The following is an 8,838-nucleotide window of genomic DNA, read 5'->3' as shown; positions in this document are numbered from 1 at the left end:
TTCATAGGATTGTCATAAATGAGATACAAAATGAGAAGGGCTTCACACGTAATTCTTCAGTAAATTTTAGCTTTCATTGTTATAACAAAGGTTGTTTTGGTGGTAGCACTGACTGCCAGTCCAAGACAGAATCCTCTCGATCTGATGCTTGTGTTGGAAAACACAACTCTTTAGGACAAAGGCCATTTTCAATGTGAACAGTGTCTTTACCAGAAGCTGACAGAAGGATTACTCTTCAAATGGAGGCTACTCTAAGTAGATTTGCGTTTGGCACGCCCCCAAATTAACTTGCTCCCTCTGGTTGCCTCCTGCTAACCACCATCCCCGTAGCACTCGTGTGGAGAGAGTGGAACATGCTCCTTGTGGTCTGAGACAGAAATGTAGCCACAGCGCCAAAGAAAATTAACAACGTGGCACAACCTAAGCACCCTTTTCATGGGACAGGGATGTACAAGACTTAGAGAGATGCTAGCTCAGAGCGGTCACTTTTCTTCTTAACAGACCCCTCAGCTAATACCACTCATCCCATCAAATTTCTTTTCTCTTACATGTTTAACTTAAATTTTTCTTGGAATTAAAAACATTTAGGATTTTTTAAAATATTGATTTAAGTTATTAAAAGCTATGTTCCTGGTTGTATGAAGAAAGAAATCCCAGTAAGTTTAAATATACATATATATTTAAATAAATGTGTGTATATACAGATATATTTAAATAATATTTATTTACTTAAATATATATAAAAAATATATAAAATATAAAATATATATTATATATAATACATATTATATATAAAATATATATTATATATAAAATATATTTTACATATAAAATATATATTATTTATATAAAATATATATTATGTATATAAAATATATATTATGTATATAAAATATATATTATATATATAAAATATATATTATATAAAATATATAACACATAATATATATTTTATATTATATATTTTATATATAATACATATTTTATATAATATATAATATATATTTTATATTTTATATATATTTTACATATATTTAAGTAAATAAATATTATTTAAATATATTAAATAAATTATATAATATATTATATATTATATATAAATATATATATTATATAAAATATATATATTATATAAAATATATATGCTATATAATATATATGATATATAAAATATCTATATTATATATATTATATATTATATCCACATTATATATAAAATATCTATATCATATAAAAAATCTATATTATATATAAAATATCTATATTATATATAAAATATATATTATATATTATGTATAAAATATATATTATATATTATGTATATAATATATAAAATATCTATATAATATATAACATATAAAATATCTATATAATATATAATATATAAAAATATCTATAATATATAATATATAATATATAAAATATATATAATATATAATATATAATATATAAAATATCTATAATATATAATATATAAAATATCTATAATCTATAATCTATAATATATAAAAATATATATTATATATTAATATATAAAAATATATATTATATATATAATATATAAAATATGTATTATATATAATATATATTATATAAAATATATAATATATAAAATATGTATTATATATTATATATAATACATAAAATATATTATATAAAATATATTATATATAATATATAAGATATGTATTATATATAATATATACAATATACAAAATATATATTATATATAATATATACAATATATAAAATATATATTATATATAATATATACAATATATAAAATATATATTATATATAATACATACAATATATAAAATATATATTATATATAATATATATTATATACAAAATATATATTATATAAAATATATATTATATACAAAATATATATTATATAAAATATAATATAATATATAAAATATATATTATATATAAAATATATATTATATACAAAATATATATTATATATAAAATATATATTATATAATATATATTATATATAAAATGTATAATATATAGTATATTATATATAAAAATATATATATTTTATATAAAATATATATTATATATAATACATATAATATATAAAAATATATAATATATAAAATATATAAAAATATATATTATATATAAAATATATATATTTATTATATATAAAAAATATATATATTTTTTGAGATGGAGTCTCGTTCTGTCCCCTAGGCTGTAGTGCAGTGGCGTGATCTCGGCTCACTGCAAGCTCCGCCTCCTGGGTTCACGCCATTCTCCTGCCTCAGCCTCCTGAGTAGCTGGGACTACAGGCACCCACCACCATGCCCAGCTAATTTTTTTTGTATTTTTAGTAGAGACGGGGTTTCACCATGTTAGCCAGGATGGTCTCGATCTCCTGACCTCGTGATCCACCTGCCTCGGCCTCCCAAAGTGCTGGGATTACAGGCGTGAGCCACCGCGCCCAAGCAATCCAGCTTTTGTTGATTTCAATTTTAGGCTTTATTACCAAGTTGACCTGTTAGATGATAATGGCTGCTTCCCATATGCACCCACCTTGAGGACAAGGACAACGGTAGCCCATCTGGGAGGAGGCAAGGAGGTTGGGCCTGACGATCAGAGTGAGAAACCCTCACAGAGCTGGGTAGGAAAACCAGCAACTCCTTTCTTTTGGGTAGATTCTGCCAACCCTTTTTCTTCTTTTACAGGACTTGGAGAATATTTCTGATTACTTAAGAAACATTTTTTTTTATCCTAAGAAACATTTTAGAGTGAAAATTGGTCTAATATCTCAGCCCATTCCAGGTGCTTTAAGCTAAATGTAGTGTGGCATGTATGAGGCCATGGGTGTGAGTATAATAACCACTGCTGCTGGGACAGAGATGCTGTCCAAATTTAAATCATCCATCTTCTTTTCTTTTCTTTTTTTTTTCTTTTCTTCTTTTCTTTCTTTTCTTTTTCTTTCTTTTTGAGACAGAGTTTCACTCTTGTCACCCAGGCTGGAGTGCAATGGCGTGATCTCAGCTCACTGCAACCTCCGCCTCCCGGGTTCAAGCGATTCTCCTGCCTCAGCCTCCCGAGTAGCTGGGATTACAGGCATGTACCACCAAGCCTGGCTAATTTTTGTATTTTTAGTAGAGATGGGGTTTCACCATGTTGGCCAGGCTGGTCTTGAACTCCTGACCTCAAGTGATCCACCCGCCTCGGCCTCCCAAAGTGTTGGGATTACAGGCATGAGCCACCGCACCTGGCCCATCCATCTTATTTTCTTTTCTTCTCCTCTTCCTCCTTCTTTAGTGAAATCAACTTATATGAAATGAAAATGCAAACTACCAAACCTGCCTTTTCCCACACAAAACAACAAAATTTGATGATTAAATGAACTAAAGTAGTGAATTTCTTCTTGCTCAATTAACTACAAGGCTTTGACTTAAAACAATTTTTTTATATTTTCATAATAAATTTCAGAGGAGAGATTTCTTATGTACTTCTAATGTGACTCTACACATATATTCAGAGAAACCTGAAGTTGTCAATTGCAGTTTTTTTCACTCTCAGTAACTGGCCAGGTTGTGGCCTAAGCCTTAGTTAGCCCTGGTTGATATTTAATCCTGGCTAAATTTGTTTGCTGCTCATCCCTAGGAGTAAGCCACGTGTTTGTAGAATGGATGTTTCATCTTCTAGGAAATACCTGTGAATATGCCAGTATCCCAGAGTGGTTGAAATGGGCAACAGGGAGCCCTGCTCCACTTTACAAAAAGAAAGGAAAAGAAAAGGTCCCTTCGCCGGTGTGTATTGATTTCCTGCAGAAAATGCAATGGGGCATGGGAATGAATAGTCACTCTTGCCCTGTTTCTATCCTATGCAGGTCCCACCACGTTGAGGTGGGTAGAGATGCTTACACATGCACACATACAGGTCTGGAGCCAAAGTCAGGGCCAGCTTTCATGAACTGTACACATATGTTGTGGGCAGCCACTGAGTTAATATGTACGACCATGGTGTGTGCACACACCCGGATAGGCACACTGCTCTGGGAATCACACAGGCTCTCCTGAACAATGATGCTGTTGTAATATTTCTTTTTGTTTTATTTGTCCAAAGTCAAACATTCACTCTGTCAGATCACCAGTGTCTTATAAGCCTGGTGTTGGCCCACACTGCTGCAGGATTGGGACAAAGAGATGATGTTACAGTCTGGTTTCTATGGCAACAGAGGAGGGGTAATGAAAACTGAAATGTTGGAAACACCCATTCTAACCATTGTGACATAATTCAGGTTATTACAAGGACGTAACTACCAAAGAAGCAGAAGTGTCATTACCTTGCAGCTCATGTCGACAAAAAGCTACACTGCACATTTCTCTTAGGCTGCTAAGAGGAAGGAAACATGAAACACACACACACACACACACACACACACACACAGGCCTCGTTTTCTGCATGTAAAATGTGTGTGTTCTTTAAAAGCCAGTGGTTGGCTGGTTTTCCGGACATGATGTGGTTGAAGCTGTCATCGTAATGGAAATTCATTGCTGTAGCTATGGTAAATCGAGTTTTCTGCCTGTGCTGAATGCATTAGTCTAATGAGATGTTTGCAGCTGGAGCGCAGGGCTACTGGAGACTAACTGTGAGCTACTAACGGGTGGAAGATAGCTTTTGCAATACTCGGTTTGCATGTGCTGAAAGTCATCTGTCTTCTGAGTCAACACTCCCGACCTGGTAAACAACCTGCTCAGGGCTCTGGTGAACAAGCTGTAGGTAAGGGAGATGCACAACTGGAGGCGTGCCGTTGACACGGGATCTTTTTCTTGTAACCGTCAGCATGACAGGTTACCTGTTTTAGTTTTTTTCTGGATTGCATGCCTACCTCTATGGCAACGCACAAGAGTGTCCTGCCCTAAAACCACTGAGTCCAGTAGGTAAACTTTAGTTCCTCATATGCAAAGTACAGCATTTAATTTATTAACCAGATCTCAGAGGGGAAAATGTAACATTGAATTATATAGTTTATAAATTTGGGCTATATACATGTTCATTACTCTTTAACTCTGCATTTAAATACCTAGAAAGTTATTTTTTTCCAAATGTGAACTCAAGTAACCGGTTAGTTATTTTTTTCCCTTCACGATAATTTTGCTTTGTTTTGCTTTTTAATTTAAAAAAAATTGTAGTATGTCTTGGGATAAAAATATTTACCTAAAATTTGGTTATTAAAATTGGTATGTTATGAACATGTAAAAGTGTTTTTTAAATTTAATTTTATTTCAAATATTTCACATGTCTTTGTGCTGGTTTTTCCTAATTTATGAGGCATAAATAAGAATAATATTTATTGCTAGTTTCTGGTTTTAATTCGTTTTTGGGGAAAAAAACTGGTGACTATGGCGTATTAGCGGCAGTTTTCCCAAGCTCAAATCACCTCCTTCCCAGGTGGAGCACTGTTCCACGTGCTCCTCCCAAAGCATGAGGGGTCCTCTCCAGGTTGCTTGGTGGCTGGACAGGAGCGGTGGATGAGGCCAGGGTGCAGGCTGCTGAGCTGTTTTGCTGAGTTGAGGTGCTTGAGTCAAAGTTCTTTCCACTATCTGTGATCGTGAATGAGAGGTGTCTCCTCGTGTTGTCTCTAGATTCCATGACAGTCCTCATGAGGGTTAGACAATCAGTGGCTTTCTGAGAAAGTGGTTTTTTGCTGATCTCAGACACTACAGTACTTGAGAAAGTAATCCAGGCACTTCAGAATCGGGGTGTTTATTGTATGCTGTTTTTCTTTCTTTTCAACCAGAGGAACCATTTTTGAAGAATGAGGGATATAGCTGCTTTTTTTCTCCACTTTTTTTTTTTTTAAAGCAAAATAGAATATCCGGAGTGAAAGCATAAAAATGTAGAAATAACTACAAAGGAATTCTTAGTGTGTTAAACTATGTGGGGGGTATAATATTTGTGTGGAGCATTTTTTGTGGTGCTTGGTAGAACTAGTCTGAAAAAATGAGGGGCTATTTGAGCAACAGCAGCTGGGTAAAGATTATCTAGAAAATCGGTACTGCGTGATCATCTAAACTCAAATAAAAGGTTAACACAGAATCTTCAGTTTTAGGGAAATTGGTGGCTTCACAAACTATAACTTTTAAACAGGCTTTTTGACAGAATTTTTAAAAAATATGAATGTGTTTTCTTTAGCTCTTTAAATTGTGTATGCAGATGAGCTCTGAAATATTTTGGTAAATTCATCAGTTTGCTTCATTTGTGGAATTATAACAAAAGTGCAAAGCCCACAAAAATCCAGTTCTTTCATGTTTAACGTGTTTACATTTCTTCCCTGTGCCCCCAAAATTACTTTTATTTTGCTGCAAAACAAAAAAAAGTAAAAAAAGAAAAGAGTAAATGAACGGTAATAGAAAAACAAGAAAACAATAAGTGAAACAAGAGTAAGTTGCTTTTCATCATTTCTTTGCTTTTGGTGGTGTGTTTTCGAGGCGAGGGAAACCAGCAGAAGCAGTTTCACTTTCTGGTTCTTGACTCCTGGGGGCGAGGGTGAAAGGCTGTCTCCTCTAGCAAGCAGCAGGTAAGCTAAGCAGCTCAGCCCACGGAAAACAAGCCAGACCCAAATACTGTCACTTGCTGCAAGAACTTTTATAATGAAAGTTCAAAACAATATTGACTTTAAAAAAATACTCAGTAACATTTTCCTATTAAAAAATTCAAGCACTACCCCAAAGTACAAAGATAGACTTTTTTAATTTTTAAAATTTGAAATGATGAGAAAATCATCTCTGCTGTTTATGTATTTTTAATCTCAATTTTGCATCTCAAATACTTCACTTCAATACGTTTAGGGAAACATAACGAAGTTCCCTGAAATCATAAGAAGGAATGCTCGGACAGGAATAACCTTTCTGGGAGTCTGGGGGCTTAAATGTTAGAGTGCTTTGTAGGTCTGTTTATAATTTTGTGTGGCCTGAGGACACGTCACACACGTGTCCACGCATCCTTTATGACACGCACCTTAAAGAACTTTTGGTCCAGGCAGAGGTGGTGGCTGGAGCTTGAAAGGCACTCACAGGGGCCCTGCAGGACAATTTTCCTCCCCAAGTCCCTGCCCTTGGAAACCTCAATATCACATGGGTAAGATGCCAGGGATGTGCCCATCCCACTCCACAAGTCCTGAAGAGCGTGGCAGGCGATGCTACCCCTCACTGGGCTGGAAGCCTTAGGTTACCAAGCATCTCCAATGTCATTCTTCCCCTGAGCCCTCAGATTTTATTTGGGGATGGAATGGGAAAGAAGGGAAAGGAGATGAGAAAAGACCCTCTTTTAATCTGATTATCGTGGAGCATAAAATCTTGTCTAACATTTTGCGGATGAAGTTTGTGAAAGCAGTTGCCTTTGGTGTGATCACACAAGCTTCTTTCTTTTGGTGGGAAAATTCGACGTTTCTAAGAAGAAACTTTTAAAAAATGCCTCCCTGGACATCTTATTTCTTAATTCTGCAATCTCTCAAAAGGCTAGTTTTAGATTTACACGTTTTTTAATGTTTTCATTGCCTTCAAAAGCAGACAGGTGAGGAGAGAAGAGGGGGATTAAAAATAGCCCCTGGGAGAGACATTAAACGGCTTGGTACAGATATAATGTAACAGAAGCCACCAGGGTATCTAGTAAATTACTCTAAATTTTAATTAATGAGTCACAAAAGCCACACCACAAGCTTTAAAAATTGCCCTTTTATCAATAAGGTGATAATTAAATTTCTCTGGAATTAGCAGTTCTCTCAGCCCCGGGGCAGTACACAGCCTAGTAAGTTCTCTGGAATGCTGCCAATTTTGAACAATTGGTCTTTTGGCAAACCTACTGGATTTTAACTCAAACATCTATTGTGACATTTTCCAACGTGGTCCACAGACCATTAGGATCACCCAAATCATGGTAAAATTTCTGACGTCAAAAGAGCAGCTTGGAATGTTTGAATTGCATTTGAATATGTCACTTTCTCTTTCTTCTTTTTTTTCTTTTCTACCTTTCCCCACCCCAAACTTCTGCATTTGCAAGAGCGCAGTACTCCAGTTTGCTGTAAATCTCTACTAGAGTCTCTGCTATAAATCGCTGTGGGGAACCCTGCATTTGTTGATACGCCCATACCAAGTCCAAATGCCTTGGCTGCCAGCCCGTGGGTTCTAAGCGTTTTTCATTGTTGTTGCACTCGTCTTGGTTTCAGTTCTGGCAAGGGCTCACTCCTTCATGTTTTTGCAAACTCTCACCCGTGGTTTGTCAAATGCTGATCTTTAGATTGAGACTTGAAGAGGCACTTTGGGCAAGAGGGCCATTTTGGACATGCTTACAGAGGCTTGGAATTTAGCTTCTTCTGATCTGCATATATTAATGTCTGAAGAGGCACAGACAGGAGCATTCAGCATTGCAGAGCAGCCTGCCTGCCCTTCTCAGACATGCACATGCACACACACACACACCCCTCCCAGTGCTGCTGGTCACTGGTGGGTGGCATTCAGGGACAGCCTCAGGAGGGACACTGCTATTTGGGTATAGCATCTGGAGGGCAAGTGGTGATGGATGAAGATCATCCCTTCAAAAGTCAGCCTCCTCTCTTCCCTCTGGATCTTTCAAATGTTAGCATTGCTGGGCTCCTGCTTCTCTCAGCCAAGAGACGTGGCCAGGGCTGGATACCGGTGACAAGGCTTCCTGCTGGGTTAAGCAGGCAATTCTGACACAGACAAGAACATCCCTGCCTTCAGGCGGATGGGGTGGAGACCAGCAGCAAGCTGCAATTGTGCATTCTGGAATAAATCAGCACTTAGCAATCAGGAGAAGCCCTTTGCTGCTGTGGAGGAGATAAAA

General features: G+C 35.4%; 1 protein-coding gene across 2 annotated transcripts in view; it reads left to right on the top strand.

The window, feature by feature from the left end:
* Positions 1-4,562: 4,562 nt before the first annotated feature.
* The window catches only part of SCML4 (Scm polycomb group protein like 4), a 121,387-nt gene continuing 117,111 nt past the window's right edge, over positions 4,563-8,838 (top strand). Inside the window, exon 1 of one of the 2 annotated variants that reach the window (XM_003278921.4) lies at positions 4,563-4,752. The gene's annotated coding sequence lies outside the window, so the exon portion shown is untranslated. The remainder of the gene's footprint in view (positions 4,753-8,838) is intronic. The other variant, XM_003278920.4, reaches the window with a different exon arrangement.

The sequence above is a fragment of the Nomascus leucogenys genome, chromosome 3 (assembly GCF_006542625.1).
Source record: "Nomascus leucogenys isolate Asia chromosome 3, Asia_NLE_v1, whole genome shotgun sequence".
NCBI lineage: Eukaryota > Metazoa > Chordata > Mammalia > Primates > Hylobatidae > Nomascus > Nomascus leucogenys.
The sequence above is the reverse complement of the archived record's forward strand: the minus strand, read 5'-3'. Positions and strand labels throughout refer to the sequence as shown.